Genomic DNA, 12,524 nt, shown 5'->3' with positions numbered 1-12,524 from the left:
ATATCCCTTATGGACTACGAGAAAAGGATTTACCGGTAGGTATTAAAATCCTATTTTCCATGAATCAGCACTGGGCTCAAAAAGTGTGTGCGCGTGGTGGGGGAGACGGTAGTTATGCCGTAGCAGGATGCACACTTTATGGTGTCCCCCAGTCAAAACACTAACCTCCTCCAACTAATCAGCTCAGACTGTAGTTTTCTGAGGAGGTGGTGACCCCCTAATAAAAGGTCAACCCTCCCGAGTGTATCCCAGGCCTGCACTGAAGCCCATGGATATACCATAGATACCATAGGAAATCACAAGGAAAAGATCAGAATCGGTGAACTTTTGTATATACCGTACATTGGAATACAAGGGGACTAGGGGACTGATGAGCACCATGGAAATTGGGAGCATGTAATGTGAGGGTAAGGATGAAATAAAGGGTTAAAACTTATGGTGTGTATGTCATGTCATTTTTTAAATATTTTCTTTTCTTCACAAGGGGGGGGGATTGTACAGGTGACAGCAAGCCCTTTTACTACCCAGACATGCTGGAAGTTGTGGTTCTCCAAGTGCTGGCTGCAGAGCAAACTTGCTGGGACCTATAATCCCGCTGGAACAAACAATATTGTGTTATATTTTTACACAAACAACCTCACACCCACTGCCCAGGGGAGTGAGGATAACCAGGGGCTTCAGCCCAGGCATGGGGAATACTCAGGAAGTAGAATCCAAATTTGCCAGGGATCCCATTGCCCCCCCCCCCTCCCCCACAAACACACAGCTGGTTGAGCCCGTTGGTGGTTCATGGAAATACAGGGGACACCAATGCATTTTATTCCCCTTTTTCCAGGATGGGAAAAGCTCATAAGCACAGTGCTGGTTACACTTTTTTAACCGTTTCTTTACAATGCAACACACAGAAGCACTGCACAGATCACAGGCAGGTATCCTTGATACTTTTATTTTAGTCCAAGATTGTTCCACGTTTTCAAACATGATTCTTATTAAATCTGTGAGTTGCATTCTTGTCTATGGAAAGTACTTGCAATTTGGTTCGATGGTCTCTTGACTTCTATATTTTAGACCGGAGTATGGCTTTAGTAAATCTCAGAGTTGCAAACACAGGATAAAATCACACTAAATGTTATCCCTACCAAACAGGTATCTTAGTAAATTTACCCCCAGGAGTTGTTATTATGAGTGAGGGAAGAGAAACACCAAGAACATCTACCTACACCTGTCACCATATGCTGCACTGAACCCGTGAATACTAGTCAACCAGAAGATAATTGTTTTACAACAGCAGCTTGTGTTCTACTCAGGTATATTACCACATTCTGTTCATGATTTATAGTATAGTATGCTCTGTCTTCCTCCTTTATGCTGTTTGGAGCATTATCACTCTCAGATCAAATCTAATGTTATTTATATCTCCTTATTTGGCTGATTTCTTTACTGCTCCTCTGTCTATTTGTGTAATACTTAGCAGGGCCGGCTCCAGGCATGTTCTAATAGAGCGGCCGAACAGGGCGCCACACTCAATGGGTGCCGCTAGCTCTCCCCACCATATTGGAGCCTGCCCTGGAGCCTGTTCCCTGCCTGCACAGCATCCGTCCCGCGGACTGCTTCCACACAGCCCCCATGTAAGCTGCGTCGGGCTGTGAGCCAATCAGAGCTTGCAGACCGGCAGCCAAGGCCCCTGATTGGCTGCCACACCGTTAGCTTTGATTGGCTTGCGGACCGGCGCCTAATTGGAGCTGCGGAATCATTCAGTCAGTCATGCCCGGGTAGGAAAGCTGGCGGCTCCCTCCTTCCCCGTCGTACCTAGTTCCTGCTCTATGCTTTTCTCTCCGGCTCTGATGGCAGCGCCTGTGTCATGCCCTCCTGCACAGTTGGTATCTCACTCCCTCTGCATCCTCCCGTCTGTGCTTTCCAGGCAGCAGCTGAGTTCTTTTAGCAGAAGCAGCAGCTGCTGGCATTGGGGGCATATCTGGTACTGTGGGGATATGTGTATCTGGCATTGGCGGGATATCTGGCAGTGTGGGGACATGTGTATCTGGCACTGTGGGGACATGTGTGTCTGGCACTGTGGGGATATGTGTATCTGGCATTGGGGGCATATCTGGCACTGTGGGGACATGTGTATCTGGCAATGGGAGGAAATCTGGCACTGTGGGGACATGTGTATCTGGCATTGGGGCATATCTGGCACAGTGGAGACATGTGTATCATCTGACATTGGGGCACTGTGGGGACGTGTATCTGGCATTGGGGGAATATATGGCACTGTGGGGACATGTGTATCTGGCATTGGGGGCATATCTGGCACTGTGGGGACATGTGTATCTGGCATTGGGGCATATCTGGCAATGTGGAGACGTATATCTGGCATTCGGGCATATCTGGAACTGTGGGGACATGTGTATCTGGTATTGGGGGCAAATCTGGCATAAGGGGACATGTGTATCTGGCATTGGGGGCATATCTGGCACTGTGGGGACATGTGTATCTGGCACTTGTGGTATATCTGGCACTGTGGGGATATGTTTATCTTGCATTGGGGGATATTGGGCACTGCTGGGGGACATGTGTATCTGGCAAAGTGGGGCATATCTGGTACTGTGGGGGCATGTGTATCTGGCACTGGGGGCATTTATGGCACTGTGGGGACATGTGTATCTGGCACTGGGTGTATATATGTATCTGGCACTATGGGGCATATATGTATCTGGCACTGTGGTGACATGTATCTGGCACTGCTGGTGGGCATATCATGTGTATCTAGCACTGCTGGGAGCATATCATGTGTATCTGGCACTGCTGGGGGGCATATCATGTGTATCTGGCACTGCTGGTGGGCATATGTGTATCTGGCACTGCTGGGGGGCACATCATATGTATCTGGCACTGCTGGTGGGCACATCATGTGTATATGGCACTGCTGGGTGGCATATCATATGTATCTAGCACTGCTGTGGGGCATATCATGTCTATTTGGCACTGCTGGGTGGCATATCATGTGTATCTGGCACTGCTGGGGTCATATCATGTGTATCTGGCACTGCTGGGGGGCATATCATGTCTATCTGGCCCTGCTGGGGGGCATATCATGTCTATCTGGCACTGCACTACTGGAGTCATTATGTGTATCTGTCACTATACTGTAGACATTATGTGTAAGGAACACTACTGTGGCTGTTATGGGTAAGGCTGCTAATTGTGTTTGTAGAGGGGGTGGGATAATATATTTATTTATAGTTTGAAGTTGCAAAGGCACGCCCACTTTTCCAGGAGGCTCTGGTTATTTATATTATTACAGTACATAGGCATTCTGTACTTTTCCTTGATGTCACCTGCTTGCTTTTCCAGTTCTATTTATCTGTTGTATCAAGTTTTCTGTTGTATCTCCATACTTATACTTGCCTATCCAGTTCCTCTGTACTGTTTATTCTCCTCTCTGAATTCTACTCTGTACTTTGACTCTGTATGCCTTTTAATCTAAATGTGTTCTCTGACTCATCTGATTATTCATTCGAGTACTCTAACATGACCCTTTTTATGTATAATGATTTCTTATTATCCCAGTTTATCATGCTTTTCTTCCAAAAAGGAATAAATGCAAAATGTAAAACTTGATTAAAGACCATGGGGTAAATTTACTAAGATCCCGATTTTGACCGAGATGCCGTTTTTTCATCAAAGTGTCATCTCGGTAATTTACTAAACTCAAATCACGGCAGTGATGAGGGCATTCGTAATTTTTGGGTAGTCCATGAAAATAATTACGAATGAATACACCATCGGTCAAAACGCGGCTGTTTAAGTATGAATCTCGGTCATTTACTAAGAAGTGCAAAGCAAAAAAAAATAAAACACTGCCGTGAAAAATTACAACTCGTAAAAAAGTGCTTAAACAAAACAGACCTGCTTTTTATATCCGTGATTGGATAGGCATGCACGGATCCATGAGATCCGTGCATGTATATCAGTGGGAAGGGGTGGGAAAGTGGTTATTTTTAAAAAAAAAATTGCGTGGGGTCCCCCCTCCTAAACATAACCAGCCTCGGGCTCTTTGAGCCGATCCTGGTTGCAGAAATATGGGGAAAAAATTGACAGGGGTTCCCCCATATTTAAGCAACCAGCATCGGGCTCTGCGCCTGGTCCTGGTTCCAAAAATACGGGGGACAAAAAGAGTAGGGGTCCCCCGTATTTTTAAAACCAGCACCGGGCTCCACTAGCTGGACAGATAATGCCACAGCCGGGGGTCACTTTTATATAGTGCCCTGCGGCCGTGGCATCAAAAATCCAACTAGTCACCCCTGGCCGGGGTACCCTGGGGGAGTGGGGACCCCTTCAATCAAGGGGTCCCCCCCCCAGCCACCCAAGGGCCAGGGGTGAAGCCCGAGGCTGTCCCCCCCATCCAATTGGCTGCGGATGGGGGGCTGATAGCCTTTTGTCAAAATGAAAAGATATTGTTTTTAGTAGCAGTACTACAAGTCCCAGCAAGCCTCCCCCGCATGCTGGTACTTGGAGAACCACAAGTACCAGCATGCGGCGGAAAAACGGGCCCGCTGGTACCTGTAGTACTACTACTAAAAAAATACCCAAATAAACACGAGACACACACACCTTGAAAGTAAAGATTTATTACATACATCCACACAAACATATACACATACTTACCTTATGTTCACACGCAGGTCGGTCCTCTTCTCCTGTAGAATCCAAGGGGTACCTGTTGAAAAATTTCTACTCACCAGATCCAGGGTCCCAGGCTCCTCGTAGCATCCTTTTGTAATCCACGTACTTGAATAAAATAACAAAACGGACACCCGAGCCACGCACTGAAAGGGGACCCATGTTTGCACATGGGCCCCCTTTCCCCGAATGCCAGAAACCCACTCTGACTGATGTCTAAGTGGGTTTCTTCAGCCAATGAGGGAGCGCCACGTTGTAGCACCCTCCTGATCAGCTGTGTGCTCCTGTACTGTCTGACAGGCGGCACACGGCAGTGTTACAATGTAGCGCCTATGCGCTCCATTGTAACCAATGGTGGGAACTTTCTGCCCTGCGGTTGACCGAAAGTGACCTCACCGCTGAGCAGAAAGTTCCCACCATTGGTTACAATGGAGCGCATAGGCGCTACATTGTAACACTGCCGTGTGCCGCCTGTCAGACAGTACAGGAGCACACAGCCGATCGGGAGGGTGCTACAACGTGGCGCTCCCTGATTGGCTGAAGAAACCCACTTAGATATCAGTCAGAGTGGGTTTCTGGCATTCGGGGAAAGGGGGCCCATGTGCAAACATGGGGCCCCTTTCAGTTCGTGGCTCGGCTCTCCGTTTTGTTATTTTATTCAAGTACGTGGATTACAAATGGATGCTACGAGGAGCCTGGGACCCTGGATCTGGTGAGTAGAATTTATTCAACAGGTACTCCATGGATTCTACTGGAGAAGAGGACAGACCCTCGTGTGAACATAAGGTAAGTATGTATGTATGTTTGTGTGGATGCATGTAATAAAACTTTACTTTCAAGGTGTGTGTGTATTGTCTTTTTTGGGGTATTTTTTTAGTAGTAGTACTACAGGTACCAGCGGGCCCGTTTTTCCGCCGCATGCTGGTACTTGTGGTTCTCCAAGTACCAGCATGCGGGGGAGGCTTGCTGGGCCTTGTAGTACTGCTACTAATAACAATATCTTTTCATTTTCACAAAAGGCTATCAGCCCCCCATCCGCAGCCAATTGGATGGGGGGGACAGCCTCGGGCTTCACCCCTGGCCCTTGGGTGGCTGGGGGGGGGACCCCTTGATTGAAGGGGTCCCCACTCCCCCAGGGTACCCCGGCCAGGGGTGACTAGTTGGATTTTTGATGCCACGGCCGCAGGGCACTATATAAAAGTGACCCCCGGCTGTGGCATTATCTGTCCAGCTAGTGGAGCCCGGTGCTGGTTTTAGAAATACGGGGGACCCCTACTCTTTTTGTCCCCCGTATTTTTGGAACCAGGACCAGGCGCAGAGCCCGATGCTGGTTGCTTAAATATGGGGGAACCCCTGTCATTTTTTCCCCCATATTTCTGCAACCAGGGTCGGCTCAAAGAGCCCGAGGCTGGTTATGCTTAGGAGGGGGGACCCCACGCGTTTTTTTTCTCCGTTTTACAGTGTTTATTTAAAAAAAAAAAAAAATTAACCCCAGCACGGATCACACAGATCCGGCCGAGATTCATTGTGATAAAGTCGGCAGTGTTTTGCTAATCACTGCCGTAAAAAACGGTGAAAAAACACGAATGACATCGACATCGGAACAAATGAAAAATCCGAATATGACAGCTTAGTAAATTTGGCGTAATAAATTCAAAAAGTTGCAGTTTTACACTTTCGATGTCATTCGTGATTGAACTTTGACCTGAAACGGGAAAATACGAATCTTAGTAAATTTACCCCCATGTGGTTTCTGATTGTAAAAATGTTTTAATATTTAATTTTGACTTTTGATTTTGCCTTTCATCGATTGCTAATCACATAGTCCCATATAAACCCACTTTTTTACTTTAATACAGCTACATTTATTTTCAGTACCAACATAAAATAAAACTGCCCTGCCCTGATACCAGGTCCCTGCCTGCACAGGATCAGTCCCGTGGCCTGCTTCCCACAGCCCCCATGTAAGCTGCGCCGGCCCGTGAGCCAATCAGAGCTTGCAGACCGGCAGCCAAGGCTTCTGATTGGCTGCTGGACCGTGAGCTTTGATTGGCTTGCGGACCGGCGCCTAATTGGAGCTGGGGAATTATTCAGTCAGTCATGCCCGGGCTGGAAAGCTGGCGGCTCCCTCGTTCCCTGTCCTCCCCAGTTCCTGCTCTACGCTTTTCTCTCTGGCTCTGATGGCAGCGCCTGTGTCATGCACTCCTGCACATGTAGAATATTACTCCTTCCGCGTCCTACCGTCTGTGCTTTCCAGGCAGCAGCTGAGATCTATTAGCAGCAGCAGCAGCAGCTGCTGGCATTGGGGGCATGTCTGGCACTGTGGAGACATGTGTATCTGGCATATTGGAATATCTGGCACTGTGGGGACATGTGTGTCTGGCACTGTGGGAATATGTGTATCTGGCATTGGGGGCATATTTGGCACTGTGGGGACATGTGTATCTGGCATTGGGGGCATATTTGGCACTGTGGGGATATTTGTATCTGGCATTTGGGCATATCTAGCACTGTGGAGACATGTGTATCATCGGGCATTGGGGCACTGTGGGGACATGTGTATCTGGCATTGGGGGCATATCTGGCACTGTGGGGACATGTGTATCTGGCACTGTGGGGACATGTGTGTCTGGTACTGTAGGGGCATGTGTATCTGGCATTAGGGGCATATCTAGCACTGTGGAGACATGTGTATTTGGCATTGGGGCATATCTGGCACTGTGGGAACATGTGTATCTGGCATAGGGGCATATCTGGCATGTGGAAACGTGTATCTGGCATTGGGGGCATATATGGCACTGTGGGGACATGTGTATCTGGCACTGGAAGTATATCTGGCATTATGGGGACATGTGTATCTTGCACTTGGGGCATATCTGGCACTGTGGGGGCATGTGTATCTGGCATTGGGGGCATATTTGGCACTGTGGGGGACTTGTGTATCTGGCATTGGGGGCATATATGGCACTGTGGGGACATGTGTATCTGGCAAAGTGGGGCATATATGTATCTGGCACTGTGGGGAAATGTATCTGGAACTACTGGGGGGGCATATCTTGTGTATCTGGCACTGCTAGGGGCATATCATGTGTATCTGGCACTGCCAGGGGGCATATCATGTGTATCTGGCACTGCTGGTGGGCATATCATGTGTATCTGGCACTGCTGGGGGGCACATCATGTTTATCTGGCACTGCTGGGTGGCATATCATGTGTATTTGGCACTGCTGGGGGGCATATCATATGTATCTGGCACTGCTGGGGGGCATATCATGTGTATCTGGCACTGCTAGGGGGCATATCATGTGTATCTGGCGCTGCTGGGGGGCATATCATGTGTATCTTGCACTGCTGTGGTACATATCATGTCTATTTGGCACTGCTGGGGGGCATTTCATGTGTATTTGGCACTGCTGGGGGGCATGATATATCTATCTGGCACTGCTGGGGGGCATTTCAAGTCTATCTGTCACTGCACTACTGGGGTCATTATGTGTATCTATCACTATACTGGAGACAATGGGGGTCATTCCGAGTTGTTCACTCGCTAGCAGATTTTAGCAGCATTGCACACGCTAGGCCGCCGCCCTCTGGTAGTGTATCTTAGCTTATCTGAATTGCGAACGAAAGATTAGCAGAATTGCGAATAGAAATTTCTTAGCAGTTTCTGAGTAGCTCGAGACTTACTCCTACACTACGATCAGCTCAGCCCGTTTCGTTCCTGGTTTGACGTCACAAATGCACCCTGCGTCCGGCCAGCCAGTCCCCCGTTTCTCCAGACACTCCCGCGTTTTATCCTGGCACGCCTGCGTTTATCCGCACACTCCCAGAAAACGGCAAGTTTCCGCCCAGAAACACCCACTTCCTGTCAATCACACTCCGATCACTTCAACAATGAAAATTATTCGTTCGGACGTGAGTAAATCTACTAAGTTTTGTGCTAAAATACTAACTGCATGTGCACTGCGTACCATGCGCTTGCACATTTTTGCCTTAATCTCTCCGTTGCGAAAATCGGAATGACCCCCAATGGGTGAGATTCAAATGATATATCACGCCCAATTTCCTTTCTAAAATGATCCCCGTTATCATGCATATTGTGCCCATAGTAATCAGGTTTAGCACTGTAGGGGCATGTGTATCTGGCATTGGGGGCATATTTGGCACTGTGGGGACATGTGTATCTGGCACTGGAAGTATATCTGGCATTATGGGGACATGTGTATCTTGCATTGGGGGCATATCTGGCACTGTGGGGGCATGTGTATCTGGCATTGGGGGCATATTTGGCACTGTGGGGGACATGTGTATCTGGCATTGGGGCATATATGGCACTGTGGGGACATGTGTATCTGGCAAAGTGGGGCATATATGTATCTGGCACTGTGGGGACATGTATCTGGAACTGCTGGGGGGCATATCTTGTGTATCTGGCACTGCTAGGGGCATATCATGTGTATCTGGCACTGCCGGGGGGGCATATCATGTGTATCTGGCACTGCTGGTGGGCATATCATGTGTATCTGGCACTGCTGGGGGGCACATCATGTGTATCTGGCACTGCTGGGTGGCATATCATGTGTATATGGCACTGCTGGGGGGGCATATCATATGTATCTCGCACTGCTGGGGGGCATATCATGTGTATCTGGCACTGCTAGGGGGCACATCATGTGAATCTGGCACTGCTGGTGGGCATATCATGTGTATCTGGCACTGCTGGGGGACATATCATGTGTATCTTGCACTGCTATGGGACATATCATGTCTATTTGGCACTACTGGGGGGCATTTCATGTGTATTTGGCACTGCTGGGGGGCATGATATATCTATCTGGCACTGCTGGGGGGCATTTCAAGTCTATCTGTCACTGCACTACTGGGGTCATTATGTGTATTTATCACTATACTGGAGACAATGGGGGTCATTCCGAGTTGTTCACTCGCTAGCAGATTTTAGCAGCATTGCACACGCTAGGCCGCCGCCCTCTGGGAGTGTATCTTAGCTTAGCAGAATTGCGAACGAAAGATTAGCAGAATTGCGAATAGAAATTTCTTAGCAGTTTCTGAGTAGCTCGAGACTTACTCCTACACTGCGATCAGCTCAGCCCGTTTCGTTCCTGGTTTGACGTCACAAATGCGCCCTGCGTTCGGCCAGCCAGTCCCCCGTTTCTCCAGACACTCCCGCGTTTTATCCTGGCACGCCTGCGTTTTTCCGCACACTCCCAGAAAACGGCAAGTTTCCGCCCAGAAACACCCACTTCCTGTCAATCACACTCCGATCACTTCAACGATGAAAATTCTTAATTCGGACGTGAGTAAATCTACTAAGTTTTGTGCTAAAATACTAACCGCATGCGCACTGCGTACCATGCGCATGCGCATTTTTGCCTTAATCGCTCCGTTGCAAAAATCGGCAACGAACGAACAACTCGGAATGACCCCCAATGGGTGAGATTCAAATGATATATCACGCCCAATTTCCTTTCTAAAATGAGCCCCGTTATCATGCATATTGTGCCCATAGTAATCAGGTTTAGCTGTGTAAAGGGTTGGGCGTCTCGCTACTCCGGGGGTAGTGAGGTGAAATAATGATACAACGTCCCTGAGGGCAGAAACAGAACGGCTATGGAAAGGGGTGAAAAGAATTGAATCCCACCCATTATGTCTAAGGAACACTACTGTGGCTGTTATGTGTAAGGCTGCTAATTGTGTGTGCAGAGGGCGTGTGAAAATATATTTATTTATAGTTTGAAGTTGCAAAGCCATGCCCACTTTTCCAGGAGGCTCTGGTTATTTGTATTATTACAGTACATAGGCATTCTGTACTTTTCCTTGATGTCACCTGCTTGCTTTTCCAGTCTATTTATCTGTTGTATCAAGTTTTCTGTTGTATCTCCTTACTTATACTTGCCTATCCAGTTCCTCTGTACTGTTTATTTTCCTCTCTGACTTCAATTCTGTCCTTTGACTCTGTTTGCCTTTTAATCTAAATGTGTTCTCTGACTCATCTGATTATTCATTTGAATATTCTAACATGACCCTTTTAATGTATTATGATTTCTTATTATCCCAGTTTATCATGCTTTTATCATGCTTTTCTTCCAAAAAGGAATAAATTCAAAATGTAAAACTTGATTAAAGACCATGTGGTTCCTGATTCTCAAAATGTTTTAAATCTTTAATTTTTACTTTTGATTTAGCCTTTCATCAAATGCTAATCGCATAGTCCCATATAAACCCACTCTTTTTTAAATTTAGCACAGCTACGATCATTCACACTGACATGCGGGGCGACGCCCATCATAGGGCTAGTCCGCCCCGCATGTCAGTGCCGGCCCCCCTGCAGAAGTGCAAAGGCATCACACAGCGGCAATGCCTTTGCACTTCAAGAGTAGCTCCCGGCCAGCGCAGCTTTAGCGCGCTTGCCGGGAGCTACTCATCGCTCCCCAGCCCGCAGCGGCTGCGTGTGACATCACGCAGCCGCTGCGGCCCGCCCCCCCATTTGGTCTGGCCACACCTGCATTGGCCGGACCGCTCCCACGAAACGGCGGTCAAACGAGTGTACATGGCGCTGTATGATAATTCAGATGATATTTCCTCAGGAAGAAACTTTCTCTGGCAAAGCAGTCATCTTCTAAAGCACCATAACCAATGGAAACAGATTTACTTTCGGGTTCTCACCCGCAGACTTTGAAAGGTATCTTTAGGGCTTGACCCAAGCACAAGGTGGAACAAACACATATGGTGGATGCACTTAAGAAAGAGCACTTACATGAGCTTTCAATCATTTCATATAGCAGTTTCTTTTAAAGGATCCTCATTCCACACAAACCCGGATAATCCACATAAAGGTTTAATAAGTAAAAAGTGTTCACAGAATATTGGGAAACACAGAGGAACAGTCCTCAGGAGCAGTGAGGTGCACTGTGGGAGGTCCAGCTGCAGACATGAACTTCTGATGGAAACGGCAAGCCCCAGAAGGTATACGTTCCTTCTCCTTCTATTACCCGATCTGTTGTGTGCGGCAACAACTGTAACGCGTTTCGAGGCAGAACCTCTTTATCAGACAGTGCCTCATCCAGTCCACATCCGGATACTTAAAATAGCCACCACTGGTCACATGATAGTTGTAGCCAATCACCAAACATTCTATTTCATTCACACCTGATTTAAGACATACAAGTTGATAGCTACATACAAGTTACTGTAATTGCATTTCCATCAGAAGTTCGTGTCTGCAGCCGGAACTCCCACAGCGCACCTCACTGCTCCTGAGTTTGTTTGTGCCACCCTGTGCTTGGGTCAAACCCTAAAGATACCTTTCAAAGTCTACAGGTGAGAACCTCAATGTAAGTCTATTTCCATTTGTTGCGGTGTGTTAGAAGATGACTGCTTTGCCAGAGAGTTTTTTTTTCTGAGGAAAGATCATCTGAATTATCATACAGCGCCATGCATACTCTATAAATTTTTTGCAACATAACTTATTTATAATGCAAATAACAGCAATGTGCTTTGTTACAAAGGAAACCGGAAATATTAGATTTACATTTGATAAACACCTTATTTTTGTTTAATTAAGGACATATAATGTCCTTAACTAAACAAAACTAAATAAGGGAACTGGTTATGTGTGTATTGCGCCTACAACACTAGTTTCTACGTTTGTTATTTTAAGAAGGAAGTCAAATAGGCATATAGCAATGGTGTATCTATAATTGGTGCAAGGTATGCGGTACACACAAGCTATTGAGTTCAGGGGTACCCACACCACACACTCGGCATCCATTTCTTTAATACGCACTCCCCCGAGTCCCGTGTCTGAAGCAGCAGCACTGCAC

General features: G+C 47.3%; 1 long non-coding RNA gene across 1 annotated transcript in view; it reads left to right on the top strand.

Annotated features, from left to right (window-relative positions):
• The window catches only part of LOC135058013 (uncharacterized), a 351,258-nt gene that overhangs the window by 253,716 nt on the left and 85,018 nt on the right, over positions 1-12,524 (top strand). The window lies entirely within an intron of this gene.

Source organism: Pseudophryne corroboree, chromosome 3 (assembly GCF_028390025.1).
Source record: "Pseudophryne corroboree isolate aPseCor3 chromosome 3, aPseCor3.hap2, whole genome shotgun sequence".
NCBI classification, from domain to species: Eukaryota; Metazoa; Chordata; class Amphibia; order Anura; family Myobatrachidae; genus Pseudophryne; species Pseudophryne corroboree.
This window is presented reverse-complemented; position numbering and strand designations above follow the sequence as displayed.